At 35.9% G+C, this 21,151-nt stretch overlaps 1 long non-coding RNA gene across 2 annotated transcripts in view; it reads left to right on the top strand.

Annotated features, from left to right (window-relative positions):
- Window positions 1-21,151, top strand: part of LOC123001027 (uncharacterized) — a 376,694-nt gene that overhangs the window by 189,195 nt on the left and 166,348 nt on the right. The window lies entirely within an intron of this gene.

Raw genomic sequence — 21,151 nt, 5'->3', positions numbered from 1 at the left:
AGTTATGGCATGAGTGATGTTGAGTCTATGCAATTATCTTTGAAATCCAGACAGGGCAACTCTAGTTTGCAATTGTCTTCAGGGGCTCAGGGTTGGAGGAGAATCGCAAGGGGAGAGGACTAAACGTTGGGCAGGAGAGGAGGGAGGTCATTCCAGGCAGAGAGGAGTGTTGGGTGACTAGGTGAGCTGCACACAGCTAAAAAGACATCCATGCTCTTGTGTCCCCTCCCGCAGCAGTCTCCATGCTGCGTGTGATGAGTAATTTATCTCTAGGTCTTCAAAGTAATTTGATTTCATCATTTTTGGAGGCACAGTCTCTGCTAAAAGGCACACCAATAACTTCAAAAAAGGTATTAAATTAACTGTGTATTATTTACCGCAAGTGTATTTCTCTGGTATAAATCTGCCTGATTCATGGAGCAGGATGAGAAAACAGTTTATTGCCATTATATATTGTTTAGGGATGAAGGTTACAATCTGTCACAATATCTCTTTGAGTCCAAATTCTGGCTAATTAATTCTTTTTATGATGATAAATTTCATTTTATGCTTCACTTGTGTTATATTTTATCTCGTAAAAATGTAATAATAAATGAATATAATAAATACAGTATGAACAAATAATTATTTTATGATTCATTTTTATTATATGATTCATATTTTAGTCAGTGTTTTTGATAATGTGCTAGGTTTACTAATATTTATTTTTAATAAAAAAGAGATTGCTGAATTGATTGTGAGTAAGGTACAGTGTGGTGTTTAAGAACAGATCAAAAAGGCTGGGATTTCAGTTGCACGTTCACCACTTGCAGCTCTATGATTTTTGCAGGTTACTTAACTTCCCCAGCCGTCAGTTTTCTTATTTGTACGACATAGTAACAGTACCTACACTTGCTCTGAAGGTGAAATGAGGTAAGATGTGTAGTTGCACGGCCTGACCCGTATTTTCAATAAGTGCTGATTACTTCTGTTGTTATTGTTGTGAAGACGTTATGATGCCTTTAGTTTTAGCTGCTATAGAATCTAGTGACTTTATAAATGATTTCACTTCTTTGAGTGGTGTTTTCTCCAGTTGTACAGTTTTGCCCAGAAGGTCTTTCGGTTTCCTTAGCTGGAAAGTACTATGAATCCATTCTGCATTTCCACAAGCCCTTCAACAAAATCCTTAAGTGAAAAGAGAAATTACCTACAATAATGTAACAAATATGTTTTGACATTTGACATTTTTTCTGGGCTAAGAAACATGATTAGATAACTGCAATTCTTTGGGGTTAAAGTAATAAAAAGGTAAATTCTTCGTTTCTGTGGAGAATGGGTTTGTTGTTGCTAGCTACTGAATTCTTAAGAACATGGACATTCAGAATAAACTGTATTAATACCTTGAAGTGACTTAGTTAACGTTGTTATTTTTCATATGTCATATTTTCTTATTATAGAAAGAACAGCCCTTCAGTGTTAACTGAGAAAACTTTCATTTGGAGCTATATTAGGAAGTGACTTTAAGAAAATATTTTATTTAATAAAATCAATCATCACATGAGAAGCAAAACTACCGTCAACAGAGCCAGTAAGCTTAGCGGGGATATGTATGGACTTTGGAACCCAATGCCACAGGTTTATTTCAGGATACCCCTCGCCATCATGTTGGGCAAGTTGTTTAACCTCTCTATATGGTCCTTGCTGTCTTTGAAAAAAAATTTATGCATATATAAATATATTGAAAATATATAAAACAGCTTTATTGAGATATAATTCCCATCCCATACAATTTGCCCGTTTGAAGTGTACAAGTCAGTGGCTTTTAAATATATTCTCAGAATTTTGCAATGTTTGCCACAACTAAAGTTTTTACCCTCAAAAAAAAAAAAATCCTATACCCAGTAGCATTCACTGTCCATTCCTCCAACCTCATCTGTCTTAGGCAGCTACTACCCTATTGTTTTAATAGCTTTGCTGATTCTGGATATTTCATATGAGTGAAATCATGCAAAATACATCTTTTGGGTCTAGTTTCTTTCATTTAGCATAGTATTGACAAGGTTCATCTATGCTGTACTATTTATCAGCAGTTAATTCCTTTTTATTGTCAAGTAATATATTTTTGATGGATATATTGTATTTTACTTACCCAGTCATCAGTTAATAGACATTTGGGTTATTTCCACCTTTTGGCTCTTTATAAACATCTCTCTAAGTTTTTGTGTAAATATGCATTCTCGTTTCTCTTGAGTATATACATAGGGAGTAGAATGCTGGATCACATGCTAACCCCATGTTTAATCTTTCAAGGAAGTGCCAGACTGTTTTCCAAAGATACTGCGCCATTTTACATTCCACCAGCAGTGTACATGGGTTTTAATTTCTCCGCATCCTCACCAACACTTGCTATTACCTGTCTTTTTGATTATAGCCATCATAGTGGTGTCAAGTGGTATCTCATTATGGTTTTAATTTGCATTTGCCTGATAACTAATAATCTGGAGCATCTTTTATGTGTTTATTAGCCATTCGTATGTCCTTGGATAAATGTCTATTCAGATCCTTCGTCCATTTTTAAATTGGGTTATTTCTTTAATATCATAAGTTTGAGATACTTATGTGAGTACATTAAGTACTTAGAATGGTGTCTGGTATACAGTAGATGTGCAGTAATATTAAGTATTAGTATTATAACGTCATTTAAAATTATGCTATTTCACTGAAAAGTCTATAAAACTTAAAGGCTTTATTTTGAGAAAAAGAGATGACTAAGGGAACTCAACTGCAAAGAGGAAATGAACTTGATTTTTATTGTTCCTTATTCAATGTTTAATTGTTTTCTCCCCAGGGATTATTGTAATGGGCTTAATTAGAATAAATTAATAAGAGTTTTTGTACTCTTCTTACTTTAAAATAAATCCAACTTAGTAGTTGAAAGCCATCCTAAAAATAAACTGTTGCTGTATAGAATAGAGAAAAGCAATTCAATGAATAGATTTGTTTATCATGATAAAAAGATTTTTAATAATGGAAAGGAAATGCTCACTTTATGTATATATGTTAAAAAATATAAGCTATTCTGAGAGCAAAATGTTTCACTTTAATAATTGCAACAAGTCTTTTTCTTACTATTTCAAGTTATGAGATGTTTCATTTCTATTTTATAAACTCAGAACAAGATTCTTTTTGAGAACGCTGACACATCATGGAAGGCATAAAGTCATGTTTACAGATGCAAGTTCTATCATTTTTTAAAATAAAATAGGATATTTTCATTTTTAGCAAAATCATTTCCTGTATAACCATTATGATCACAGAAAAGAAGATGGAATGAGCATTTGGAGTCATAGAAGGTAAACAGGAATAGCCATTAGCTGCTAATGGAAAAAAGTTCAGCAGGGGCATTAAATCTGTATTACAGAGCCACCAATTTGTATTTTATCATATTGATAATGAATGCCAGCATTACCATTGAAACGAAACTAGGCATTCTCCCTTTAATCCCAATAGAGAGTTTAAATCAATAATGCCCACATTATCCATCTACGTGCGTATCTATAAATGCACATGTACTTTTAAACTACAAAATCATATAATGCGTTTCACTTTCATTTCAAATCTTTAACACAGTGATGTACTTCTCTATTCTTCCAATCAATTTATTCTGTTAGTGTTTTTCAGCATTTTAAATCCCTGAGCTAAGTCAATAATGTTGATTACTTACCATAAGCACTGTAAACGCTATTCTAATACAGGTTATTTGCAATTTGACATCCTCATCTATATGCATTATTCTGCTAGGAAAATTAAATGAAACCCTTGATTTAGAATCTGAAACACTTAGAAGTAATGATCCTGTTTACTGATTGACTGAAGTTGTGGTTTTTAAGCACTACTTAATAGAGGAAACAAAAAGCAATATTCAAATAAAATGGAAGCATCTGAGTTACTTTAGAAAGCATTCATAGTCAAAAAATAATAGACTTTTATTTTATTTTTCCCTGCTTATGCCTCAGTGCTGCTTAGCCAACATTGTTATTTATCTCAATATTACCCATTTTTTTGAGATGCACCATCTTTCCAAACTTAAATTTAATGAATCCCATCTAAAAGCAATTCCAAGATTAGAACGTTATTTGCTTTAATCAAATTTTTTTATGTATTTGTTTAAAATACATTATTAAAATGTACTTCTAAAATATCTTTAATATGTATCTTTTAAAAAGAATTAGTTTTATTTACAATCTAGCTTAGCTTTTATAATATTACGTAGATGACAGTAGAGGGACATTTATCATAGATCACCTTTTTTCCGAGTTTAGTGAGATACCATAATGTTTATGGATATTTGTAAAAATTTTCTAAAAAATAAAATTACAGAAAAGCCTTCCATGAAAATTGAAGCAACATTTAAAATGCTTTTATCTTCTTTATCTTCGTTCTGTGTAGTTCATCTCAATCCTCTATTTCAAATGGGAATATCCTCTAAAATCAACCAATCACATTTGATTGCAACAGATATAGTTGGATATTTAGCATTTGATTTTGTCTCATGTTCTATTGAAAACTAAAAATGAGTAAACTTATTTCAGAGAAGACAAAATAAAAATAAAGCTCCCAAAGTATAGCGTTTCGAGTTGAACAAAATGTAAATAACAAAATAATTGAGGAAATAATAAAATACTTGAGGAAATCTGTTAGATTCTAAATAATTTCTTGTATAAAGGATTAATTTACATTGAGTTGAACATTTGAGCTGATATTTCCAAATAGTGAAATACCTTTTGTCTCTGAGACTAATATCTTCCAGTTGAAGTACATTAGACAAAATAGAGGTATTATGCATTATTTTGAATATATGCTGCCATAAAAACTAAGTAGACTATCAAATACTTGAAATAATTAAAATACTAATCAGTATATTAAAACCCTAGATATATAAATTCTCATTTCTAGATCTGTAATATCTGGTTTGTGTAGTTTTAATTATTTTTATTGTCAATTTCATTAATTTTACTTTAATTTTTTTAAAAAATAATTTACATCTGTAGTGGAGACATGAAGACAATTCACATACAAATATTTACATTTTGGCAATAAAAAAAAATTATGGGTAGATAGTCTTCAGGAGGATACCTTCAAAAGAAATAAGCAGTTTTAACTTAGAGCGAGTGAACAGTAAACATTTCTGCTCTCTCTCATTAGGCTGACATAAGATTAAAAGAAGAACTTTAATATGGCAAAGTGGAATGAATGCTCACTAAGCTAGGGAGCGATAGACAAAAGTTGTCGTTGAACTTTACCTGTAATGTATGATGTTGGAAGGATTTGAAGGATGATTTTGCCTTGTGTTTTAATGTATTGTTCAGTTGGGCATCCAAGGGATATACTGTATTAGAACGAGAAGCTAGAATTTAAGTACTTACTATACAAACACACATGTATGTATGTGTACATATATATTTAATTTTGAAAATGTTGGGTCAAGAAAATAAAGACTTAGAATAAATACGTCAAACTTTTCTAAAACAATTCAAAAGTTAAACAGTGTAAATTAGGACATGCTTTACACACATGCACACACGTGTAAAGTATATTTCCAATTTCTAACGTGGCGGGTCAAGAAAATGAAAGTTGAGTATAAATAAGTCAAACGTTTTTAAAACAAACAATTCAGGAGTTAAACAGGTTAAATTAGGACATGCTTAGTAGATGGTGACAAGTATTTCTTTTCAACACTATTAATGGAAAAAAAAATAAGATAGGAGGCACCTAACTGTGGACTTTAGGCTTTGAAGTGGAAATGCCCGTAGGTTCTGTATTTTGTTAAGTACTTAGAGTTGGTCAACACCTAGACATGATAAGGAGATTAAGTCCTGATTAAACTCCTATCAGTAGCATTCAGATACGTGATCTGGCAGGACAGGAGCTCTAATCAAGTGCTCTTGTTTGTCTGTCATTGGCTCAATATCAGATACAATCACTCACCCTTTCTTCTGTTCCAAACACAGCTCCTTCAACTTTGGTTGTTTATAAATTAAATTCGAAAGTACTTGTTTCAACTAGGTGTATGGATTCCATCTCTCTGTGCTTAGGTGAGATTACGGCATGGAATAATAAGGGCGAATACTAGGCTAGAAGATGCCTGTAAAGATTAAGTTATTTTCCCCCTTTCCCAACAATTAGCAACACTAGACTGTTTAGCAGAGATCAATTGTAATTGAGGAACTGAGAAAGGGCAATAAACAAATTACTGGTGCTTTCACCGAAGTCTGAAGCCTGTTGGTTTACGGAACCTCTGTTATTTAATCCAGAAGCCCTGTAGGTTGTAAATTATCCATTACAGTTGTCACTAGGCCCTTAAACAGAAGTTATGTACTGGTTTAAAGATACAGGAAAAGAGAGTCTTCTGGACTTTGTCTCACATAGAACACACTGTATAGAGTTGGATCAATTTAAAATAAAATACTAATCTTTTCAAGTGATGTAAAAAAGTTTAGAGGTTCAATAGGATAAATAAAACATAATTGGGCCTGTTTTTGTAACTAAAAATCTGATCCAGAAGTTTCTTATATATATTCTATCTGGAAGATTATGCACCAGAATTTTACTAATGGTTAATATTGGCTTTTCTAGTGTTTGTTTGTTTGTTTGTTTCAGTGAATGTGTATCATCCCCCCCAAAAAGTAATTTTATGTGTAGAATGGATAAAAGTATATTAACATGTGCTTGTTTTTTTTTTTTTAACCTGTAACCTTACTGAGGTAGAAATACTTTGTTTAATTTTCACATGAAATATTTTATGGACTACCTCCCATAAAGTAGCAAACTTAAGTTTCTGTATTCTTAATGGAAAATTCCTTTGGCTAAAGAAAACTCCCTTATATATACTACAATTAGTCCACTTAGTGGTGAATTTCCCCTTTTACTGACCAGAAGCTTCACTTCAAAGACATTCATCCTTAATAATAATTTAGAAAGGATAAAAGAACTTAATAGACATGTTCCTTAGAACTGTGTCAATAATCTTAGCAGTAAAATGATAATATTTCCACAAATAAGCAAAATGGGTATGCTAGATAAAATCTATAGCATTGCTTAGCATATTCCTTCTGTGTTCCATAAAGTAAAATTTGAGATGTCGCTTTTCTTTTATAAGTCATTAAAGAAGAGCTATCTGTCATCTCTAGCAAATTCTGCTCCACCCTTTGCTTTTATTTCCCCAGCAGATCTTAATAGAAAAAAAAAATCATGGAAATGCGAAAAAATTTGACAGAAGTAACTCTTTGGAATAGGGGCAAAATACTTTTCTCCAACTTGTCCTGCAGGCTTTTCTCTTTTTTCTTGTTTTTTAGAAAATGTGGGGTTTTTTTTCCTGCATATTCTTTTCTCGTCTAATATACAGACTTGCTGTTTATTGAGGTGTAAGTTTTGTTCGTCGAATGAGTATCCATCCGCACAATCGGGAGTCGCACAGTGTTGTGACAAGTCATCCCGGGAATAGACAATGCAAAGTATGACCACAGTTTGCAATATAGATTTTTTTTTTATTACAGCAGAGTAAGTAGTTCAAAGTCATTTTTTTTAAAAAGAGAAATTTCTGTGCTTTTGAATGTTGGCTCTGTTTGGGGGAAGAGTATAAATTGGATGTCAGCATGGCAAAGAAGGCTGTTGTAACCACCGGAGGTCTTACTGGTTATGAGTGGCTGCATATTAAATTTAGATGGGATGGTCCACGTTGATTATGAAGATGGTTGAATGGTTTATGTGAACAGAGTGGGGCACTCTCTCGTTCTACTAATTATATATGAATCTCTTTACTGGACCAGCATAGGGGCCCATTTAATTAAATTAGTCATGTTAAGTGCCATCTTTTCACTTTGGTTGTATTATTTAACCCAAAATTATTTTCAGATGATTTCCATGAACTACTTAAAGAGTCTCGGGAAGAAGTAAGATGCACATTTTATTGGCTATTGATGAAAAGTCTTTGATAATTCTGAGCAAAAAAAGATACGCCTTCCTCTTCTTTCTTCCTCCTCCACTTCCTCCTCCTCCTTTTCCTTCCTACAAAAGTAATAATAATGATGATGATGATTATAAATAATAAGCAATAGTAGTAGTTTCTCTTTTAAAGTAACTAAGATTCTACTTCCATTTAAAAAGTAGGCTATCTTCAATTGCATCTACCTTGGAAAATATTTTCCTTATCAAATAGTAATTTTGCCAAATAAATATTTCCACTCGATAAAGTTCAAATAGATTAAGAAGAAATTTCTAAACCAAATGTTCATTTTATTCAGATGTGTTTTGAGTGGAAATACAAATTTTGATCATTGTGGCAAAAGACTACCTTGCTGTGTGAGCACAACAATGGATTGATTTGCTGTTAAGAACCAGCCACATGGTCCCTGCAAGGTGTTCTGACGTGCCAGTGATGCCTAATCACTAGAAATTCAGCAGTTAGCATAAATTTGCCTGATTAGGAAGTAAACAAATATTTAATATAGCAAAAGCTTCAAAGGCATTCTCTGCTGATCTGTCCTGACAATGCTATATTTGTCAATGGCTAAAGACTGACAAAACTGTATTTTCTTTATGACAGTTTGACAATGGATTTTTTGCAATTTTAATTCTGAGCGACCTTCTGAATGGTGTAGTGCATATGCTAAATCATTAAGATGTCTAAAACACTTTGATCTTATGGGGAGACACCTGAATAGCATATCTGGTGTTGATAGTTTATGATCTGTCTTCATAAAAGAAAATACGAAGTATGTGGCTATATATTTACACATAAAATAGAGATTTAGGTTGAGATAGTGACTTTACAACTCAATTTTTCAATCGTGACATCTATACTGATTAGTGAATTCAAGAAGATTCACTTAGTTGTGATTAATTAAACTATCAGCATTTGTTGGTTCCATAATTTAATTCTTAGTAACTTTTTAAAAGTTTTCATGCATAATTATGATTTTTTAAATTGAAAAATAACATTAAAAAATCAACAAAGGATAAAAGGGTAGTAATTTGATTCATTTAGTATGATTGTCTGCCTCATGGAAAGAGAACTACTAGTAAAACAATCTCAGAATTGGCAAACTTTTAGTGTTTATCTATAAAAATACTTTTAATCCCTGTTATATATTCAAGGTGCATTCATTCTTTGGTAAAATCCCTGATTTTTAAGGATAGCATTATGATCCCAAATTCCAGAAAAGTTCTATATTGTATAAAGAGAGACCAGTGAGACTTTAAACTATTTTTTTCTCTAGATCAGGTGAGGCAGAACCAATTATTTGCCTTAAGCTGGAGGGACCCTGGAATGTCCCTTCCCAGAATCCTGTGAGGCTAGAAGTTACTTTCCCTTGACATCCATTTCCAGCTCAGAGAAGACCAAGGTCTGCCCCTAGAGCTGCCTGACATCAGATTGAATTCAGAGCTTGAGCCTACGAACTTGTAGGTGCATCTGGGTAGCAGAACCACAGTCATTTCAGCCCTAGTGGTCTGAGAATCTTCTCACATACTATTGAGCCTGATTTAAGAATTTAAGAATTCTTCCACATTACTCAGATAATCTAAAATATGTCTCCTCAACACTTTTTTAGTCAAAGGGTCCCAGAGCACATGTCATGGTGGACTCCATTCCTGAGCTGCTTAAGGAAATTTTTTAATATTGCTACCCGATGCAAATGGGAAATCTATATTGTCAGTTTACTGGAAGAAGAGCAGAAGTGTCTCAGCAGATAGAGGATCCAGAATTAGCCATTGAAGAATCAGGGTTACTTTTAACCCTCTAAGAGCTCAAATTCTCTCTCAAATAGATGGCACCGAGCCCCTTGGAAGTACCATTCTTGGATCCCCAGTCTACCCTTTGGAATGACCTTATATGTAGTGATAGTTCCAGGGAATGCAACCACAATTTCTCAACCATCTTTTGACAAACTCTCTGATGATCCCTGTGCATCTAAATGAAAATGAGGAGCCATTAGGATCTAAGATGGACATTTCAGAAGCTTTCTTAGATAGTCTGGAGAAAGTGAGGTTTTTACTCAGGACTTCTTTATTAACTTGTCAAAATGCTGAGCTGTATATTTCGGCTAAGATCCCCTGAAAATCCATCCTCTAGGGGGATGATAGCTCAGCTGCAAAGAAGACCAGAGGGAGCTGGGAAGGTCAATTAAAATGTATTAAAAAGCTATTTGATGCCAAACACTATGCTAGGTTATTCTCACAACTCCATCATGTATTCATTAAATAAAGGGAAAAAAAAAACCAAAGCACTTTATGACTATAGTAGTGATCATAACAAAAATACATTTGATTCTAAAGGAAATAAAACTAAATAACTCACAATTAAACTCTTAAAACCCTTCTTAACACGCTGGTAGATCAGGGATTTTATAAACTCATTTCATCTTCCTGCTGGCAGTTACTTTAGGTCATAAGTTGAGCTTGAGACTGCCTATGCAAATCCTTCCTGATCTCGCAGAAGTCCCTGTGGGGACTTGACTCTTTACAGAAATAAGGGTTACCTTGTTGAGCCTGGAGAAAAGCCAGTGGTATGTCAGGAGTTTGTGAAAATCCCAAGGGCAAAGATGTGAAGTCTCAGGTGGGGAACCTAGAGAGATGGGTTTAGTACGACTTTTAAAACTGAGCTGGTATCAGACAAAGTAGCAGGGTTGGAACAGGCCTCCTCTGACAGATTTTTTGATGGCAAACTCTATGTTATTTTAGAATAGGAATAGTGACTCACTAACCTGGCTGATATTACTCTATCCTTAATAGTAAACCTTCATGCTCAAAAGTTGCTCTATGTATACAGAAAAGGCAGTGCATAGGAAGTCAGATAGGGTCGGGAACTGGCAGAAGAGAGGGTGGGTCTCACGGTCCCCCTCACTTAAGAGTTTTCGATTCTGGATGGGTTGGCTATGCTAAGCTAGGAAACAAAGTCACCAGGGATCAGGACTTCCTCCCAACACTTTGTCCCAAGTGCTGTTGTGATTTAGTGCAGAGCATACTCTACTGCCATCTCAAGAGCAACGAGAGGCATTAGATTGTGATCTGTGAAACTGACCCATCTTTGTTGCTGAAATGGTAAGGGCTTCAAGTTCCTTTCCTCAAGATGTCAAGCTCAGTCTCTGAGCAGAAAAGGGATAATGTGACAGCTTTAGTTCTTACTGTCTTGATCTGGAATCTAGTAAGGGTTTATCTCAGTATAAAAGTATCCTCATCTGGCGCACCAGGAATTATTAAAAATTAATTTCATATTTTTTTCAGTTTTCTTCTGCTGTAAGATAGTAGACTATCAGACCATGTTTACTGAAGGGAGCATCAAAATCAAGGCAGAGTTAGCATGGAACAGTCCCTGCAAACACTGTGATCTAGGGAGTCTGCCATTTCTTCTGCTGTGGCTGAGTACATAATCACTCCCAATGGCACTGATCACATTTTAGATTTAGACCTCATTTACATAATACCTAAGCATGCAGAAAACATCCTAGAGGGCAAATAAACCTACATCAAGAGAGAACGAGAAGAAACACTGAAAATTATTCTTTTATTCATTTTACTTGTCTTTTTTTGGACCTAATTTGGAGTGCTCGCTAAGCCACCAAATAATTTTTCTCACAAGCCCTTTAAAATAGAACGCATCCAGCATACTCAAGTCTAATCCAGTTACTTTCGCTCATTTCTCATTTGTAAACTAGTCTGTGGATTCCATCTTTATGAGTACAATTCCTAGTGTTTTGGGGAGGTTCCTTGGGAGATGCTTCAACACGAGCATGTTATTTCAGAGCACTCACATCTACTAGGTTCTAGAAAATGTCATTCACTCAGCTTTTAACCATTCTTATTAATTAAGAAGCACAACGGCAATGCTTTGTCAATCATGGCTCCTTTTTAGAACGTCAGCCTACATTTTTCTTCCATGTTTCAAGAGTTTTCATCCATATCATTGTGTCACACTTTTGTGACCAAAAAAGAGTAAAAAATGTTTCTGAACTTAAGCCAACAAATAAAAAAATCTAGTAATTACCAGAGGTTCCCCAGCCTTCTTTTTTTCTTTTTTCTTTTCTTTTCTTTTCTTTCTTTCTTTTCTTTTTTTTTTTTTTTTTTTTTTTTTTTTTTTTTTGGTGCCAACTGGAGAAGGATGGAAGCTAGAGGAAAAAATATTTTAAGAGCAAATCCTTAGGCAAGTAGTGACAAAATCCTTGTCCTTGAAGCTTATATAAATAACTTTCTAGTGTTTTTTTAACCTTTTCTCTCCCCTCCTCAGTCCCCTCAGCAATGAGGCATGTCACTCCACTCGTTCACATCCATCTTTTTTTATTGATGTCCACTTTGGTGTCTGTACAGGTCATCAATTTTGCTGCCTCTTAGGCAGCCAGTGGGAATGTACAAGTTAAGTCACTGGACTTTGTGTGTAGAGCTTGAGGAGGAGGGAAAGGGAGGAAGTGTCAGCTTTCTTTAGCACTAACAGTCCCAATCAGATACTGGCACTGGGCCTCATAAATCTTGTGGCTGACCCAGGTGAACCCTGAGGCTCAGCGCTCACGGAAAACTGATCAGGCCTCTGCTTAGCTTAACAGGCCGTTCTCAGTGACAAGTGAAGGGTTCAACAAATGCACAAAACAGATATATATTAGTTGAAAAACTAATGGCTTTTAAAAGAATGTTTGACAATTGTTTAAGGCTGTCTGTAGATCCATTATACTGATAAACGACCGACATGGCGTATACCAATGTGGAGCTGGTTAGGAGGACACCAACTTAAAGTTTGTTTTTTTCCTTCTCTCCTTTTTTTCTTTCTCCTTTGGTCGTCTAGGTGTGGACTCCGTAAGCATCACATCCCCAGACCTGAGAAAATCTCTGTGCCGCATAAATTTAACCTTGCCGTCCAAGTGGAATTAAAAAGATTCTGAGACTGCCCTCAGTGACCTGCAATTGACCGCTTGAACTTCTAAGTTAGGGTCAGTTGGGGCCCAGAATAAGAGGTCAGAAGCTGGTCAGCTTTCTCTAGCCCTAACATGCTGAATGGGAAGACTTTATAGCTGTGATTTATGCAATTTGCCGAGACAGGTTAAGGAGACCTTAAAACACACTACAGGGCTCACTTGCACGGGGACAGCCTCCTCTTGGAAAATAAATTCTGATTGTCCAGCGGGAAATCTCTTGGGGATACGCCTTGAAGTATTTTACCCTCTGTGTCTACAGATTCATTCCCACACTCGACCCCTGAACGTGACAGGGTTAGTGTTTCCAGATTTATTTAAACAATACAAACGCACCAAATGAAGCACTTTCAAACCTGATTAATTGCGAAGGCAGAATACCCATTGGTAATGAATTATTTGAGGGAGCAGTAAACTCCTACAAAAGTTAACTCCTAAATCAGTTGCTTCAGAGGTCCAAACACAATAAAAGCTGCGATATTTAAACCTTTCCAAAGAAAAGATTTTGGGATTTGTGTTTGTCTTTGAAGCTTGGTTCTTGTGAACTGTATCGAGTCTTTTCTGGGATAATATAGATGAAAATTATACTGTTTTTATTAAAGAATAAATTTTTGAGCTCCTCCAGACAAGTTTCTGTTCCTAGTCTGTGCACAGTGGAGTCGGAAACAGATCAACACACAGGATTTCCACTTCTACAGAAATTTGCAATGTGTGACCTTCTTTGTTCGACTTCCGCATTGGTTAGCAAACCAACAATCTGGTTTTTGTGATGCGAGTCATGATAGAGCCATGAATGTCACTTTACTCAGCCGGAAAGCAAAGAATTGAACCCAGGTCTTTTACAGATGAAAAGCTACTTGGTGCTATAAACCTTTAAGCTACCTTTCTGCTTTTTCACAGGGCATTTAGTGCTTCTGGGTGCATATGCCTCTATAACTCAAATTGGCTCTGATTTAATAGATGCAATTCATGAGGTATTAGTCTGTAATGTGGTCTAATTTCATTTGGTAAATGAGAGAAAAAGGTAAAACTGTGAAAGAGCCTCACTTTGAAAAATGGCTAGTGTGCAACATTCAGCAGCTAATTTCTGTGAGAGTTTTAAAGACACATTTTCAACAAGCCATATGCATGCCCCAACCATGTATTTATGCGTGTGATTGGGATGACTCGCTGAGTTACCTATCAATTGGTCGGGTAGCTAATAGCCAACCAGGTTATGTGTATAATCTTATGTCAGGACAAGCTCAAAGGTTATAAATTAATAAATGCTGTGGAAAATTTCTCTGCACAAATATTTAGCTGATTGACCTCAAGACCTCTTTGTTTTTTCAAGGTCACACTGATTTTTCTTTCTTTCTCTTTGACACTACCCAATGAGGAATTTTCTTGAAAATCATACCTAGCTATTTAAGGCACATCTTTAACGGTCCTAGAAAAGCCTCTTGTATATTTTTTTTTTGAAAAGATGTAAGATTCTATTGTGTGGGGACAGAGAGAAGGAAATGACCCACCATTTTGCACACCTTACTGTAATGTTTTGCTTCTGGTGGTAGAAAACCGATCCTTACCCGGGTTAGAGCTCTTGTAGATGTGAATGGGGCCTGTTAAGAGTTACTCAAGGAAAGTTAAGGAAAGGACAAGGAGCTTCGAACAGGGCCTCTCCCCTCAGATCAGACTGTCATAGCCTTTGTCTTCTCAGCAGCACAATTGACTTTTGCCAGTGGGTTCCCACACTTTAGTGTGGTTAAAATGTTGTTTTCCTGCTGCATTTAATCTGTTGTAAAAAGGGTATCTTCATTCTTGAACAATAAAAATTAAAGCTAATGTTCCCAGTTCACTGTAAATAGCTTTTTGGAAACTCAGTTAATTAAATCTTCCATTATGAAGTATTTTCTATTACTAGAAGAAATTAAAAGTAGACAGGGAGCACAGGGCAGCCATTAATGAGGTTACTGAAGATCCAAAGGGAGGCTGCATTATGAGATTGGCTCCAGAGAAAGTCTGTGGTTAAGCAAATCCCTAAAGGAATGAAGGTTCACAGTACCAATGATCACTATTGATCAATTAGTATTTTTGAAAGCTCTTGTAGCAGTCAATGGGCAGTTTTGTCTTTTGCCCCTGGTACTAACTGTTGATTGATTCATGGATGACCTTGTTAAAAATAAACAGATAAACACTGAAAACGTGTTAGTAAGTAATGAATTAGGAATTTGGTGTACTCTGTAGTATGGCCTTCTTAAGGGCCGTTCAGTCCTTCCCACTCTGCATGGACTAAACCTCTTCAACTTTTTGTGTTATTTCTTTAATCTATGCCAACTCAGTCTGTGGGATTTCCTCATCACTTGTGTTCAAAACCATTTCTATATTGACGAATATTTGGAAGAGTTGAGTCCTTTCCAATTGCTTTTCCTGCCAACTCTGCTGGGGTTTTCTCTCTTTGGGTTAAAATTAAAATATAAAAATATGGTCTTGTTTTCTTATCATCACCAATAATTTTTGCAATCTTAAGAACATTAACTTTAGGTATTATGGCCAAATTCCAATTCAAACAACATGCAATTTGTTTTTTTTCCAGAATGCAAGCAATATAAATTTACTGAGAAAAAATGGTTGTCTTCTTAGTCTGCTGTGAGGCATTACTGGCAATAAATAATTGGCCATTGTGTTCCAGACTTGAGACACAGCAAGTTGCTTGCTCCTATGCTTGGCAGTTGGCTTTCTTCAACAGCTGCGGGTCACCAACAGGGGCTGTGAGGATTGCTTCCCTTGCTTCCTTAAGGATAAGTTCACCCCTTGTGTATTTCTCAGCTCTGCAGTTCTAGGATCTTATATTTAATTTATCTCAAAGAGACTGCCTAACAAAGGAGAAAGTGCTTAAACTGATAGGAGGCTAATTTTCCTGAAAAACCAATTAAGTAATTGCAATGGAAATATTTTTATTAATTTAACAATTCAGTATTTCAAAGGTCCACAATCACAAAGATGATATCCTCACACTTTCTTTATGTAGCCTAGATAATAAGTCGATACACTTTTCATCTTTATTCTTACTGAATAATAAGAACCAATACATTAAGGCTTCACTATGCTTGCTAAGTGTTTTTTTTTTTTTTTTTTTTTTTTTTTACCTATATTAACTCTTAATCCTCATAACAACACTATTAGATAGGTACTGCTAGTATCTTCAATGAACAGATAAAAGAAACCGAGGCACAGAAATAGTGAGGCTTAAGGTCAATCAGTAATTGGTAATAGTGTTTCAACTCAGGAAATCTGCCTTTGGAACCTGTGCTTATGAATATGCTATACTACATCATATGATTAATCCACATAGAGACAAAGTCAAACTGGGCTGGCTGCAGGCAAAATCACACAAACTACTTGACACCTTTAGGGTCCTTTCCCAGTACCCTTCCCTTGTATTCAGGAGCAGTCTTTTCTCCATCTATTTACTTCTCTGCCACCATTCACACCTTAGCTAGCAAGAAAGAATGTAGTATTTATCCTTTATCCGTTGACTAAATCCATTACACTGTGATGCCTTCTTTAAGAAATTTATATTCGTTCATTCATTCACTCCACAAATACTTATTGAGACTTTATTGTGTCCACAAGCCATTTTTCTTCCTTCTCCCCTCTCCTCTCTATTTCCTTCCTTCCTTCCTTCCTTCCTTCCTTCCTTCCTTCCTTCCTTCCTTCCTCCCATCCATCCATCCATCCATCCATCTCTGTCCATCTCTGTCTCCCTTTCTGTCTCTTTATCTCTCTTCTTTCCTTCCACTGTCCCTAACTCTCTTTCCTTTCTCTTAAATAAGTCCAAGGGTGCCTGGGTGCCTCAGTCAGTTGAGTGTCCAACTCTTGATTTCCACTCAGATCATGATCTTGGGGTCCTGGGATGGAGCCCCACATCAGGCTCCATGCTCAGCGGGGAGTCTACTGAAGGATTCTCTCCCCCTTTCCCTCTGCCTCTCCCCTGCTCACATAAGTTCTCTTTCTCTCTCTCTCAAATAAATATATCATTAAAAAAAAAAAGAAGTTCAGACCTCAGGAAACAAATGGAGGAGATGCAAGGTCTTCTCCTTACTTTTGAAATTCTTCTAAAGTCCAGACTGGACTCAAGGTAAAGCCTCTTTAACCATTTTGGAAAGAGGGAGAACACAGGGTCAGGAAGTCACTCATTCCACAAGGACCAGATAGTGCTAATCCCCTGGAGAAGCTTAAAAAAATACACACAGATCTATCTGAAGCCTTTACTAAGTCTTCTTGGTTTTAGAGGCTTAGATTCATAGACTTGGCAGACAAGCATTTCATTCAAAGTATACCAAGTACAATGATTTCCCAGTATGAACTGGAAGAGCACTTGCTCTAACTTCTTGAGGGAATGACGGGGCATTTTTGTTAGTGTGATATCGTATTCTAGAGTTTTGCTTTTAGCTATGTATTTTACATGCACAATTTCAAATGAAAAGTTAATTGAAACGATCATATTTTACCAAACTTTTATGGCAGTTATCCAAAGCATGAATCACTTCATTTGAAATAATCGCAGGTTTGCAACAAAATCTGTGCTTTTAATGAGCCTGGTCTAAACCATGGGCTTAACGCAGAACCAATTGAGTTAAACTTCATGCTTTTTCTGATCCTGTTGTAAATGTTTTTTATAGTTCTAATGCTTAAGAGACTTTTGTCAAACTTTTTGGTGACAAGTAGATCAAAAAACCCACAGTTATTTGGCTCTATCCTTCTCCAGAGCTGGCAGAGAATAGGAATTGCAGAATGCAACCGGCAGAGCCAAACACACACAGAGACAATGTAATAACATTTCAAAAGGACAATTCCATTGGGTTCTTTGTTGAAAGCATTATTTTGTCTGCTTTCAGTGATTTACTGGTTTTCTTTTTCTAGATTTTATTCCAGAGCTTAGAAAATATCAGATTTAGAAATAAGAAAAAAATACAGTGCTTTATACCTTTCATAGACCATAAAACACATACAGGAAAAGACAAAAATAATAAAGAACTTAAATTGGAATTTGTTGAAATGCTACATTTTTGTGACTGTATTTTGTATTTAACTTAACTTAGGCATATATACCCATACTTACACCAGTAATGCCCTAAGTTTCTTCAATAACACGGAGAAAAAGCAGAAATATATTGTAAATTTAAAAGAGGTTGCAAAAAAAAAAAAGAAGGAAAAGGAAAAGTGGACTTAAAATGACCAAGAAAAACACGTACATGAAAAGATGTACCGTATTCTTAGCTTTTAAGGAAATTCAGATTAGAACCACAGTGAGATAATACGTAATACATCTACTAGAATGGCTTAAATAAAAATCTTGACAATACCAAGTGTTGACATGACTGAAGCAAATGGAACTCTCACATATTGCTGGTGGGAATGCAAAATGGTACATCCATTCTGGAAAACAGTTTTGGCAGTTCTTATACATATACCTACCATATGAATTAGCAATATCACTCCTGATTTTTATCTATAGGAATTAAACCTTATATTGATATTGTGTCTATAGTTGAATGTTGATAGCAGTTCTGAGCATTACTGTTGCAAACTGGAAAAAAAAAATCCCAAAGCCTTCCAATGCGTGAGTGTACAAAACTGTGGTATACCCATGCTTCTGAAAGAATACTGACCAATCAAAAGGAACAAACTACGGATGCATGCCACAACCTAGATGAGTTTCACAAATGATGTTAGGCTGAGTGAAAGAAGCCAGGCTTAAGAGGTTACATAATAGATGAGTCGATTTATATGATGTTTGAGAAAAGACAAATACAGTCGTGGAGAACAGCAGAGGTTGCCAGTGTTGTGGTGGAGTAAGGATGTCATTTTTGGGGGATGATGCAACTGTTTTGTATCCTGATGGTGAGGGTCCATATATATGTTAAAATACATAGAATCATGCAACAAATAAGAAATGATAAGTCTGAAGTACTTAGGTTCAAATCTGGCCCCAGGTTTTCTAATGGGAAAGAGGAAATTTATTCAGTTACACAATTTACAAGATCCCTAATGGAGACAAAAACCAGTGGGAACCCTGAGGAAGTTCAGCCCCTCCTCATGTTAGTACCAGATGGGACTTCATAAAGGAACCATGTGTTAATCACAGGATAAGGGCCTATATGAACAATGATGAGTTTCACTGAAATGTTTTGTTTTGGGTTCCTCAATATAGGCTGATAAAATCATACCAAATGACAGCTGAGGAAAATTAATTTGAGGTGTGTCAACTCCATGTAATCTAAAAAAAAAAAAATCTTATTTTGCTCAATCCAGAGGTAGATTTTAACTATCCTTTAAAACTGGCAACTTATGTCATTTCTGTGAAGCGTCCTTCATCTGTAGTGGAGTTATGTGTGACATTTGTCTTGTACCACAGCATCCTGTGTCCAACTTTAAAGAAAAACCGTGACGTTTTTTGTGATTATTCATTTACTTGCCAGTTGCTCTCATTCTACTGGATTTTTGGAAAATGGGAAATTTTTTTAATCTTTGTATTTTATCAGACTGTCTGGTATATACTTGAGGTTCTCCTAATATTTGTTGACTGACTCAGATACAGCTGGCAGTGGTAGTAGTGGAAAGGGTAGTGCTGAGGCTGGAGAGGAAGGGTACTCACCGAGCAGCTTTCCCTCTGAGGACTAATTTGAGAAGACTCAACACACAACTGTGAGGAAGAGATTGCACATGAGGCTGTTGACTGGGAACAGCCGGATTTTTAAGGCTGTATGGACATAAGTATTCCGTAATGTTTTAGAAGTAAAAACAAAAGAGTTAGGAGTCATTAAGATGTCCACACCTTCTAGTTTGAGTCTTAAATTAATTTGCCCATTTTGCTCTTTTTTGGGAAGCAATTTACACTGGATGAACTGCTACGAAATTTCTCTGTGACTTTGGGAAAGTCATTTAACATCGCTAGGCGTCAAAATGCTTATCAAAGAAATGAAAGGGATTTCGTATTCACACAAAACCAATATTTTGTTCTTCCCTGACATCTTAATAGTTTAATGAAAGCCATATTTTACAGGCTTAATATGTACAATCTGACTTCCTTCTCTGACTTAATTGATGGGCTGCTCAATAATTTCCCTACCTCACTGGTTTTTTCTCATCAGCTTGCTGCAATATTTAAAATTCCCACCAGGATCTGCTTGGGTTCAGGATTACCTCTATAAGGCTCCTTTTAAAATGCAAACAAATTATCCAGAGGATAGACACATAAACTCATTAATACATATTCAATATGGATTAGTGATCTTTAAAACTTAAATCCTATCAGGTCACCACCTTACTTAAAATCTTTTAGTGGCTTCCCTATGGGCTTAGGATAAAGACAAACTGCTTATTATGGCCTTTGAGCCCTAGCGCATTCAATTCCCACCTTCTGCCCCACCTGTCCAGACTCACCCCCACAATACTCCTCCAGCTCTCGGGCTCCAACCAGTCCACCTTCCTTCAGTCCCCTGCCACCATCCTCCTTCTGCCTGCCACTTGCCGTTCCCCTAGGCACTTTTCTCTAGCTAGCCTAGTTAATGCCTATTTATCTTTCACTTGCCACTTAATTGCTTTTTTTCTCAGCACAGCGTGCTTGACCTTCATAACTAAGTCACATTTTCCCATTCCGGACTTCTGTATCATCCTGCACCTCTGCTGGACTCTTCCTCACAGGGCTTCTCCCGTGATGGTCAGATTACTATCTGTTTTCCTCACTAGATCATAAACTCCCTGAGGACAGGGATTATGTCTGCTTTTTGCTCACTGTTAGAGCCTTACTGCCTATGTGAGGCCCATTATGTATTATGGCTTTCATAAGTGTTTGTTGAATGAATGAATGAATGAATGAATGAATAAAGAATTAAATGAATGAGTAAATAAATATATCATCAATCTAGTCAACTCTGAGTCTTAACAAAGCACAGAACTCTGTGGAATGGGATTTAATACAGATTAAAAGCCAAAGCTTCCCAGGGGTCTATTAGGATGCTCACTCCTCCTGAAGCCTGTTTTTTTTCCCCCTCACTTCTTCCCCTATTCCTCTCCTTGTTCACTCTCTTTCAGTCACAGTAGCTCCCTGTGGTTCCTCAAACACATCCAGCATACTCTGACTTTAGGGCCTTTGGACATTGGCCTTTTCTTCCTTTGAAGCTCTCCTTCATACTTCCACAGGGCTGACTTCTTTACTTAGAAGCTGC

Source organism: Ursus arctos, unplaced genomic scaffold, assembly GCF_023065955.2.
Source record: "Ursus arctos isolate Adak ecotype North America unplaced genomic scaffold, UrsArc2.0 scaffold_5, whole genome shotgun sequence".
Taxonomy (NCBI): domain Eukaryota; kingdom Metazoa; phylum Chordata; class Mammalia; order Carnivora; family Ursidae; genus Ursus; species Ursus arctos.
This window is presented reverse-complemented; position numbering and strand designations above follow the sequence as displayed.